Source organism: Opisthorchis viverrini, assembly GCF_000715545.1.
Source record: "Opisthorchis viverrini unplaced genomic scaffold opera_v5_16, whole genome shotgun sequence".
Classification (NCBI taxonomy): domain Eukaryota; kingdom Metazoa; phylum Platyhelminthes; class Trematoda; order Opisthorchiida; family Opisthorchiidae; genus Opisthorchis; species Opisthorchis viverrini.
In genome coordinates, this window is record NW_008751672.1 from 3,253,501 (window position 1) to 3,265,135 (window position 11,635).

Here is an 11,635-nt window from a genome sequence, read left to right on the forward strand (position 1 = left end):
TCAATGGAGAATATTGTGAACAACTACGAGGGACACTAATAGAATCACTAATTTCAGGATTTATTGCAGAATTCACAATGCAAAAATTGGAACAAATTGTGTTGCCCGATATAAATCCCAAAATATGGATCCGTTCAGTGGACGACACATTTGTGATCATCAAAAGGTGCGAAGTAAAAAGAGTGAGCCAACTGATAAACAACGTTTTCGATGACAACAAATTCACAATCGAAGAGAACAACAAAAAGCTGGTGTTTATGGACGTTCTCATCACTAGATTGCCAAACGGACAGCTAAAAATTGAAGTCTACAGAAAGGCGATACACAGAGACCGAATTCTCAGCTATCACAGCAACCATCCAAATTACTACAAACGAAGCTGCATTCAGGCACCTTTCAAGCGGATCGAGACACACTGCAGCACAACAGAATCAAAGATCAAAGAAAAAACGTCTATACAAGTCGTTTCAGAAAAGTGGATACCCGAGGAATTCAATATGTAGGTCACTCAGGAAGCCAAATACGATCGATCCGACAGCACAAAGTGTAAGCAAACGAGTCAAACTCCTATACGCCGCTGAAATGACGGCAAGGCTCTTAAGACAGCATAATATAACGGTCGATTACGAGCCTGCGAATACTTTGCGGAGGACACTATCAAGACCAAAATGGAAATTAGATCTAATTACGAAGAACAGTGTCGTATATAGGATGGAAGTGTGGTACTCTAATAAGGGTGGTATCAACAAATACATTGAAATTGATTCCATTTACCAACCACCAAGAGCGAGAGAAAGCCGAAACCACAGAGCTTTGAGCTGAAAAACTAACCACTCGAGGAACTCATAAGGGAAACGGGAAAGCCCCACTCAAACGGACACATCGATTGGATTGGAGAAGGCGCCCAACCGAAGCACCAAGTTAACAGGCGGACGAAGGGACACTGACCGTTACAGTGGAAAAAACAGGGCGGTGCAAACAGCCAGTCAAGTTCGAGAACGTCAGACCACAACGCAATGTCAGTCAAGGCCAGAGAATAAAATACTAATAACAAAAGGCGTTGGATAATCAATCAGCACAAAGGAACACAGACCACAACGCAAAAAAGATCACAAGTTGACCAATAGGGTCACGAAAATCGTAATCCGCAAGTAGTCACTCACGTCAGAAGATAACAGATAGTTTTCAAATGCTACATAGATACACGCAAGCACTGATGATGTATCCTCCTACAGTGACCAAACTTTTCCATGCCTGTTTTCAAGCTCTGTGAACAGATCAACAGTCACCTGATCAACAACCAGTGACCTAGGAGACCTCAATAAAGTGGTTAAATTCACAGAACGATTCATTCTCATGAGTTTACAACCGTTAAAAGAGAAAACTTTCAAATCGATCAAAAGCCGTACTCCTTTAAGTGGTCGCTTTTTCATAGTTTGACAACTACGAACCGATCCTTATGGTCTTTTTGTGCCATTATGCTAAAGTCAACCGTGTTGAAAACAGAGAAGACCTCATTGGGAATGGGCCAGTCAGCAGGATTCCGCGCTTGTTATTTTGGACAGATCTTTTGCCAGGCAGATATCCTTAGAAACTTCGTACATTCAAAAGTGCTTATACTGGATCCTGTTGAAGTGCCCCCTGCCAGAAGGCCGTCCTTTAGAAACTTCTCGATAATGTTATGAAAAATGCAATGATCGATGTGGAAATATACGCTTATTCAACTGTCCACTGATCCGTTCCATTTGCGGACTCATCTCTTCTTGTGACCAGTATATTGGTAAGTTTGCACCAAAGTCCAGCCCTATTGTTACCATGTTTTTATTTTTTCGTGGGAGCACGAAATGAAACAAAGATGGAGGGACATATTTCGCATTCTTTTCTTCAGTGATCACAGTCACTTTCTGATCAATCGCGAAGGAGCCTTTTCAACGTTCCCCAAGTTCGCTTGTCATATGTAAGCTTATACTGCTCTAAGTATTTCGCATGAAAAACACTCAACTAGCAATTTATCAGTAGAGTCACTGATTGATATCTACCGCAGGTGCACGATATCTATTCAACGAGTATATCGGAGGTTTCATATCACAATAGATCAAACGGTAACTCCATCCTGTGGAACCGCACAATTACTACAGGTGGTTTTCTTACTAAGAAGAAGTATAAACTAATTTTCAACAATCTATTACAAAGATAACCTGATAATCGGATTTTTTCTTAAAATTATATGAGTTATTTATTTCAACCTCTTTGGTCGCTTGATTTGCATGTTTCTGAACAGTGTTTCTTTTGTTACGGAGTATGGATTTTGGCCAAATTTTTGTTCTGAGCTGGTTATACCGTGAACACGACTCTAAACAGTGAGGGTAACTCCATCGCCTGTATTCTGTGTCCCGTACAATCTGGGACGCTGCTTCAGTGGGTGTACAACCTGAGAGAAACCCTCATTTAAGTTGCTTGAAGTTTGGTGAGTGGGGAATGTGACCTCATGATAAAAACTGCACTCCTCTCCGTTAACCGTACAGTTTTTAACAGCTTTGTCACGTGGTTTTCCATCAACACGCTGCCGACTGTTTGGATATAGACATTGTATGGCTTCGGTACAAGTTCATCTAATTCGTGATATGCTCAACAGTGGCCTCCTCACAACGTTGCCTCATCCTCTTAACAGTCTCTTGGGGAAGAAGTGACACATTTTGATACCAGACAGACATGACTTGAACTCGCGACTTCATGCCCAGCGGCATCTCAAGTTCACTGGCATCTCAAGTCCACTTAGAACAAAAAATAATCGAGAGTTTGAATGGTGCGGTCCCACTGAACCACCGAGGTTTTTCCTCCAAATAAAGCGGTAGATTCGTCGTAGGAGGTTTCAAAGCATTCATGTGTTGTTGGCACAGTAAACTTCTTTCATTTTTGTCAATAACACCCGAGGAGGCGCTACAACATTCCATTTACCGGTAGGTCTCTCGTCTTTGCATTCACGGCGTGACTGCACGCTATAATGATTTGCACCAGGCTCTTCGTCTTGTTACCTTTATTGATGGACCCGTGCGCCTGCATATGACATGTAATCAATTGTGTAAATCGATAATGTGTGGTCAAGTCTCTCGTTCCTGTCAACAACCGGCGGAAGACTATTTGGGATAGAACAACCAAACCCTTTTCGGAAACTTTCAAATGGGGACTTCGTCCTCCAAGTGAAGCCAATCTATGGTGAAAAGCCGGAAAGCACTGGGAAGCCGTTGCATCTTTGCTGGGATACATCAATAATGTTAACCTCCCGAAACTCACAAACTCCTGGGTAGTCTGAATAGTTAATCGTTCGGCCATGAGCGTCTGATCAGACGTGTGATTACCTCACATTCGAACAGGATATGGTACCACTCATCCTTCAATCAATAAAACTACATCATGTGATCACATTTGTTCACTGACTTCTCAAGTGATGACTCCCCAGATCGATAATTTACTCATCAGGTTGATTTACATTCTCTAAGATACCCACAGATTGTTGTTGATGTGAGAAAACTTGGGAATCTTTTTTAAAGAACTAATCTCTAATTGTGAGGACATTTTGATTCAGTTTGACTCATTTTGATTTGTGGCAAACCTCGACTGGCTGTGACTGTTACTCACTCTTCGCTCACACAACATGAATCGATGACTGGTATAAAACAAACTTTACTTCGGAGGTTTCGCGGATATCTTACAATCACCAATGTTTTACAGGACCACGGGTCGTTTTCAGCAATGATGATTTCAAATCCTCCAGAAGTCGGAAGTTGGTTGAACTATCAGAAGTTAGCAGTTGATCTGGGCACCAAGTTTGGCTACTGGCTAGCAATTGTTTGGTCTCCATGTGAAGAGAGGTTACTTTGCGGTTGGGTGGGGATTTCTTGAGCCTCACGCTAGGCCAATGATCAAACAGGACTATGTGGTTGTTTTAACGTTAAGGTGATAATAAACACCATGTGAAGATACGTTACTTTGCGGTCGGGTGGGGATTTCTTCAGCCTCACGCTAGGCCAGTGATCAAACAGGACTATACGGTTGTTTTAACGTTAAGGTGATAATAAACGATGGACATGACAGTTGAACAGCTCACTGATCGCTCAGTTGTGAACAACCTGGTTTATAACGCGACAGTTTCTCAGGGTTATCTCATTCATCCTGTCAACCTAGCCCGATGTGGTGGGCAAACTCATGCTGCATGAAAAGGTCACTGGGAACGATGGAAATCCTAAAGGCAGCGTTATCTGATAATGTCCTCATACACGAGTTTGCTGACAGTTCTTTTTAACAGATAAACTTTTTCCCTTCCATTATGTTCCTCCGAGTGTTCTTTTCATGCCATAAAGCTGGATGACTAACCAAATCTCTGATAATGGATACAGTGGAGTAAACATTACATTCTACAGTACAAAAGGGTCATATCTGAGCACCACTGAACAAACACTCGGAAAACAAAGTTAACAAACTCACTGTGAATAGCTTGCCTGTCTGTCACAGCCAGCCTTAATTGAGTGACGTGAAGTGGAATTTGGGTAAATATTTTGACATTTCATAATACGGAATGGGAAATTACAGTGGGACGCTAGTTGAAGAAACGGAAATCTGAGTGTTTTTCTCCAAATAAGTTGTGTTTTCGTTACGGAGCACAACACGAGTTCTGAAGAAGTGTTGATCATTGAACATAAAACCCACATAGCGAGTGATTTTACTGGCAGATTATTGATCGACTTCAGGGCTGAATGTGACCTGTGAGTGTTGTTCACTCGGTAGACTATATGATATCGTCCGTCACTGGTCACTCTAAACCGAAACACGGCATAAGGATACAAGGTTAATCAAGGGTAAATGCTGAGATGCGATACTCAGATTGAAGTATCCGCAAAACCAACAAGAGCATATGAAGATCGCAGAAAGTTATCCGTACCTTTCATACAGATCTGACTACATTTACGTTCCAAAAAATAAGTGACAAGTCAGCTGAGGAGTGCTTCTCTTCAGATCATGGAAACCAGTTAGGATCCATGACTATTTAGCATATATACACAATGATACAATCAACCTGATCCGCAGAAATATGGCTACTGCTGTGAGCTGTTAAAATCGTGGAGTTACTTAGTCACATTCGTTGAAAACACGTGAAAAATAGCTTATGCGGATTTTCGTACCCCGATACACTTCTTGAGCAGAAGCCAGCTATGCTTCCACAATGAGTAGATCCTGAAGCTGAAATTGATAGACAGTCTTCTCAGAGGTCGTGTTACAGTCCTAACAGATGAAGTGGTTGCGTTTCTTACCTGCTGCTTGTTTCGAACGCCCATACAGGCTATTTTTAATGGCAAAATACCCGTTACCGAGCCTAAGTGTCATCCTTAGGCCCATATTGAAACTCAAAATAACTGGGCTAACCATTTGAAGTTTCTAGTTTTAAGAGCCAAGGTGTCTTAATGTGCCAAGGTGTCTGTTTAAGACACAGAAAAAGAGATTCCGCCCCTAATTGGTGGGGACTTTCCTGCGGTGGGCGAAACTGTACTGTACATTATACTCGTGTGTTACACTTTGTTATTTGGCCCCTTATAGAGAATAGCCTCAAAGATAGAACGGAAGTGCCCAACTCATAAACTTCAGGCATCAATAGGGGTGAATTTTAGAAAAGGAACAATAATCAAGCTCCGGATTCCTTCGATTCTGAAAAATTTTTCAAAGATACCTTTCCTTTTTTAGAGGGCATAGTGTCGTCCCACAAAAGCGCTACATTCTCAGTCCGTCAAATTGAAACCAGCATTGATAGTTTCGGCTGAGCTCCATCCTCGTTCATAAAACAGGCTTCCATTTATTCTGCAAACGTACTTGTATGCCCATCAGTTTGCTTTTGACAGGAGACCCGAATAAATACGGGTGGACCTCTCTTTTGTAATATTCATCAACTGCCTGAAGATCCCTAAGAATAAAGAGTCGAGTGTGGGCTTTCGAGGGTTCTCGACAAACTACTGAATAGCGTTAGTTAAAGAAAAAAGGTCCATCAGTTCTTCTCATTCAAGATCCCATCTTTCAGTTCCAAGCCTCTTTGTCTGGTGGGCTGTTTCACACGATAAACACTCTTATCCACAAGATTATCAGGATGTTCGAACTTCCTTCCAATGTGGTCCCCTATTTGATATGATTCAAAGATCTATATTATAAAATTTCTATGTGTATCAATACTTACCCCCATAAGATTACTACCCGAAAAATCCTTCACAGTTATTTTAAAAAATTTTGACTGTAGAAGAGTGCAGATGAAGGATTAACATGGCCGAAAGAGCACACACAGACAACCGCAACTCCATACAGATGGCCTCTCCCTTGCAAGTCGTTGTACAAATAAGTGTGATTTCTAGTATTGGCGTACACCAGTGAAGACGCTGTGCATTAAGCCGTGTAATATAGAACGTCCAGGGGTCCGAATACGATACACTTTGTGGTCTACTATACTTTCAGGCCCTCACCAAGTAGTTCATACTGCTCCAGTGGTTAGGATTTGTTACTGCATATAAGCTTGTTCAACAGATCACAAGCACAAGAGGCGGAATCACCCCACTGACATCATATCTGCCTTTGATGTAATACCCCCACAGGTGATGAGTTTGCTTGATCTTAAAAAAACGTAGAGACAGAATGTATTTGTCTCAGAGAACTTCATCGTCGATCAGTTAGATTGCTTCTGGAATTTGCGCTATGGATCCTACTTTACACCGAAATTCACCCTATTGGGTATGTTATATGCTTGGAGGTTAGATTTTGGATGAATTCAAGTAAAACAACCCTGGAGGGGCATCCGCTACCATCATTTCCTATCTGAATGGATATCATTTGTTCACTTGGGGTGGTGGGAAGTGGGTCAGATTTGGGCAACAGGGTGAGGCATTTGGAAAAATGCTTTCTAATCCTAGGTTTAGGAGCTACCTCCATTTGCTACAAACGACACTGACCAAAAACGTCTTGTGAAATTACTTTGTGCAGACAGAAGACTCGAGAGTCCCAGGAGGGTAATAAGGTGTGTGTAGTTTCCACAAGGTGTCTGCAGAACATGGGGCTGACAATATCTGAGTGACCCAGAAAAAACGAAACAGAGTTGCGGGCTGTTGAAGAACAGTGTGAGTAGTGTATTCCGTCTAGACAATTTGCCAACTGAAACACGCTTGTGCAGCAAATTAGGTTATAGGATAGCATAAGAAAGAGTTTCGCTTGTAATTTTGTTGGGTCTTCTGATAAGACCGAATGCGTCTGCAAATAACTGCATTTCGAAGACTTTGCAGCAAACCGGAAATTTTTGTGCCCCAATAACTTATTCAGCTCTAACTAAGACACTCATCTAATCTCCAGAGTCTCTCGTGCCAGATGGATCAACTAGTAAGAAGTTGAAGAGTATAGCTTTCCTGCCGCCTTTCAGGAAACACTCTCCCCTACCAAATATACAGGTGAACTTTTAAACCGAGACCTAAGTAGTACTGTGGACAACGGTTCTTCGTCAGCCTCCATCACAGCACTCTCTTGTTCTCTGAGACGAATCTCATCAACTTAGTAACGAATCATGGATCTTCTCAGAAATCTTGAGAGAGGAAATTTTAAAACTGGAGACCCATATGCATGGAAATAAGTTTAACGTGCGCAACAGTATTAAGTATCAGTCAGACAAACCAATCGATTTCATGTTCAGAGTTGACCACCATTTGGTTTGTTCTATAATTAGATTGGGAAGCTTATTCGAAAGCGTTTCTCGGTAGAAAATTCTAGATTCTTTCGGAGTACCTTAAAGACCAACTGATAATCATCGTTAAAAGTGGTCAAGATGCAAACTTCTTCATCGGTATTCGACGAATCAATACTTCCTCTCAATGCTCGACGATAGCATCTTTTTGAAGCACTTCAAAATGTGAGGAATCTAGCGACGGTAACTTTTTGTCGTATGAATTCAGCCTATGCGTAAGATTTTGAAGCAAACTCGGATTCAGAACATGGGCTGAAAATTACACCATTTTCGTTGCTTGACTCTGTAGTGAGGATCTGGACCTTTGGTTTCCGCCATAGCGTAAACATACAGATAAACTTTTCAGTGGAGGATTCGTCCTTCGGGTGTAGCCAGTCTATGCTGAAAAGCCGAGAAGCACTGTACAGCTGTTTCATCTTTATTGGGAATCATCAGCAGTGCGCATCTACCAAAACTCTAGACAGTCTCGAAATCCGTGACCTCCTGGCTAGTAGTTGGAACACCTAACTGTTTGGCGGCTGATCAGCAGTGCGGTTAAGTCGCATTCATATAGTATATAGAGCCGCTCATCCTTCATCCACATCATGCGGTCACGCGTGTTAACTGGCTCCTCGAGCAACGATTTCACAGACGAAAGTTTTACCCATAACTTTTACTTTTACCGCCTGCGACAAGATAAACAAGAAGTCAGCCCCACGTACATAAGTATAAGAGACTGGTGTTTCACAAGGCTCCACGAAATGACTGAACCAATCGGACAAAGATTTCGTACTTTGGCGAAATACACTCGTTTACAAACCAATTTGGTTTTGCGAGAGACTCATCTGGAACCCAGCTGAATCTCTCGTTTTTTTATGTTACCAGGCAACTGAATATGCTGCACCAGGCCGCGTCATGTTTCAGTCGCTACGATATTCCAGATATCGCGATACATGTATATTCGTAATGCTCAACTCATCACAAACGAGAGATGCAGCTGTGTTTCAGGTGAGTCTCTCGCAAAACCAAATTAGTTTTCGAATGAGTGTTTTTCACTGATTTCGTGCAATTTGGCTTCAGGAAGAACATAAGGTTGACAGAAACTTGGGGACTACGCCTACCTGATGAGCCCCAAGAAGGGTCATGGGTCATGGACTGTCGAGGAGTTTTCAACAACCTTATGAGTACAGCATTACGAATTTCGTACTTTGTTTTGATTCACAATGAGAATATGCACTGAGTACGTCCTAGCCTACCAATGATCGTTATGCATGTGCAGTAAAAATTCTGAACCTAAACAAAGCCAACTCACTCTTCCCTAGACATAAGAGAACTGCTGCGGAAATTCGGGCACAAAGTCTCTCAAACAAGAAACAGTAGTTCATTAGTAGCCCTCAAGCACCTGTGCTCGGCGTTCTCCTTCTTAAAGATCTGTCGGACTACCCACTCACCTAATAATCTTTATCCGAGTTGACTGCTCGGTTGTATTCAGGTTTCCCTATCACGGTGTGGTAGCTTCACTAACATGCCAAAACGACACGTTTGTGAAGAACGCTCTGCATTTTTTTCCTGACAATAGAATCGCTTGTGTAGGCAGTTTTCAGCGTTTGCCTTTGTCAACGGCTTTTTCCATCGATCTATTTGTGGAAACGAAATGAGGGTGAATTGACTCTTGGTCTTCTCGTGGCAAATCAATGAAGGGAAACATTTATGAAGAATTACCTCTTGTATGGTACGGATGCACTTGGAGAACCTAGCCGCGGTTCGTTGTCACGTTTGTTCACCAAAAACAGCACATCACCCCGACGTTGACAGCTAATCTAGTACTGCTAAGATTCCAGATTAAGACAGCATTTTTTAAGAGAAGCGGACGCTGACTGAGATTCGGGTGGTGGCGTCCTATCAGGGACATAAATAACTAACGACACATAACAACTTGGTGTCCCGTACACGACAGACGTTGTTTGCACCTCAGATCCAAATTAGCTTTCCTTCTGCCTGGAGAAGATTAAATTGTCTGTGGTGATGTCCAGATGTCCCATATGAAAATGACCATCAGTGGATGCTGCTTAGCCCCTGTCCCCAATTTGAATGTCTACAAACCTACTCAGCTTTCGTCTGACGGAACAGCTTGTACTGTAGATCTAAAGTGTTATTTACCGAGCTCTAATATCATACTACTCATCCATTAGCTAATTAGCCAGTTAGATTAGACGCTGCCTCTGGAGATGTTGCAATCAAAATAATAGATAATGGTAGCAGACGGGGTTTAAGTCGATTAAGGAATCTTAAATTTTATTGAGTATAACCGCAGTTAATCGTCCAACTGCCAACAAGCTCACAAGGTACTCCTATGTGGCTGAATGATTTCGCTGTTTTTTTTTAGTTGCGTTGAGCAAGCCAATTACATCGCTCAAGCATAAACACGTTAGTCCGCCAGACCTGAGAATATGGATCTGTCTAGTTTGTGCTGGTGAAGTAGCGGTAACACATTCGTCCCGCGCTATGAATGTCATGTGCTCAAACTTCAATGACATGCACTACTACTGATTCATAGTAAGAAGTAAACTCCCATCTTCCACATTGATGTCGCCCCAGCAGAATAGTTGAGCATGGGCATGAGGAGGGCTTTCAGGCATCTGCGATTCTATTCTGAAATTACTATCGGTAAATTGTACTATAAGACTGGATTCCCTTACTGGTGTTAGAAAAGGACTTCATTAATGGTGCAGTTTCACACATGCCAACGAACAAAGTCATAATTCAGTAACATAACACTACTCTCGTCAATTATGCTAGTCGATAATTCTTTTCATATAGGTGTGACGCGGAATGCTCATAGAAGTATTTATCATATTAAGTTTGGTACCTTTTAGAATGACAATTAGAAAGCACTCTATGCGATTGCTAGTTTCATTGTAATATCTTTAAGTATACTGAACATATCTATTACGACTATCCCACCTGTGAGGAATAAAATAGGCGATTTCTTCCTTTTGGGCCCTTGTCGTTGAACAAGATGTTAGGCGGAACTCCACACGGATCCCTCTTTACCGCTCGCAGTCAGGTGCTGCTACGGCCGAGAAATCCATCCCACGCAAGATTAGCCAAAAATTCGGGACGCTTGACGGTTCGGCAACAAATCGAAATTTCGGACCCAACAGCTAATCACGACCCAGTATTGGCCGAATGCCGGTTGCCAATGGCGCATCCAGAACGCGTCAGAATTTCCAGAAAGCTATTGCTGTCTACGTAATGTATATGAAGCGCTGTACAAGTGTTCCTGACTTCGGTTTGGGCGTTAATATAACTTGTGCACTTTTGGTGGTCGTTTTGACGTGAACTCTGGCTTAGGAGGCTCAGACCGAGAAAAATGCCGTTACTACACAACACTGACTGAGAAAAATGCCGTTACTACACAACACTCCACTGAAACAGGCAGCCGGATTCGAACAATTTGCATGTCAATATAATTTTTACAGGAGACTCACCTAGATCCCAGTTGAATCTCGCGTTTATTAGGTTCTTCTTGAACTGAATATATCGCCTCATGTTTCATTTGCTGGATAGTCGAAATAACGCAATGCATCATATAGCCGCAACATACTACTCACAAGATTGCTGTCCAAGCGGCAATCGGGTTCTTTGTTGGGGGACACTTTTCTCAAATGTAATATTTTATGAGTAGAGGTGAACAAAATCGCTGACCTTGTACCGCCAAATATGGCAATTTTTCCAAAAACTGATCATGTAATGTACCATTCTTTCACATGGAAGAGTTTTGGGATTTAATAGGGGTTTCGAAGAAGTAACTTTACTAATTTATTTTAACCTAAGAAAGCAAGGTGACCTACATCCTCATGAAAATCAAATCTGTTCATCCGCTTTATTTTA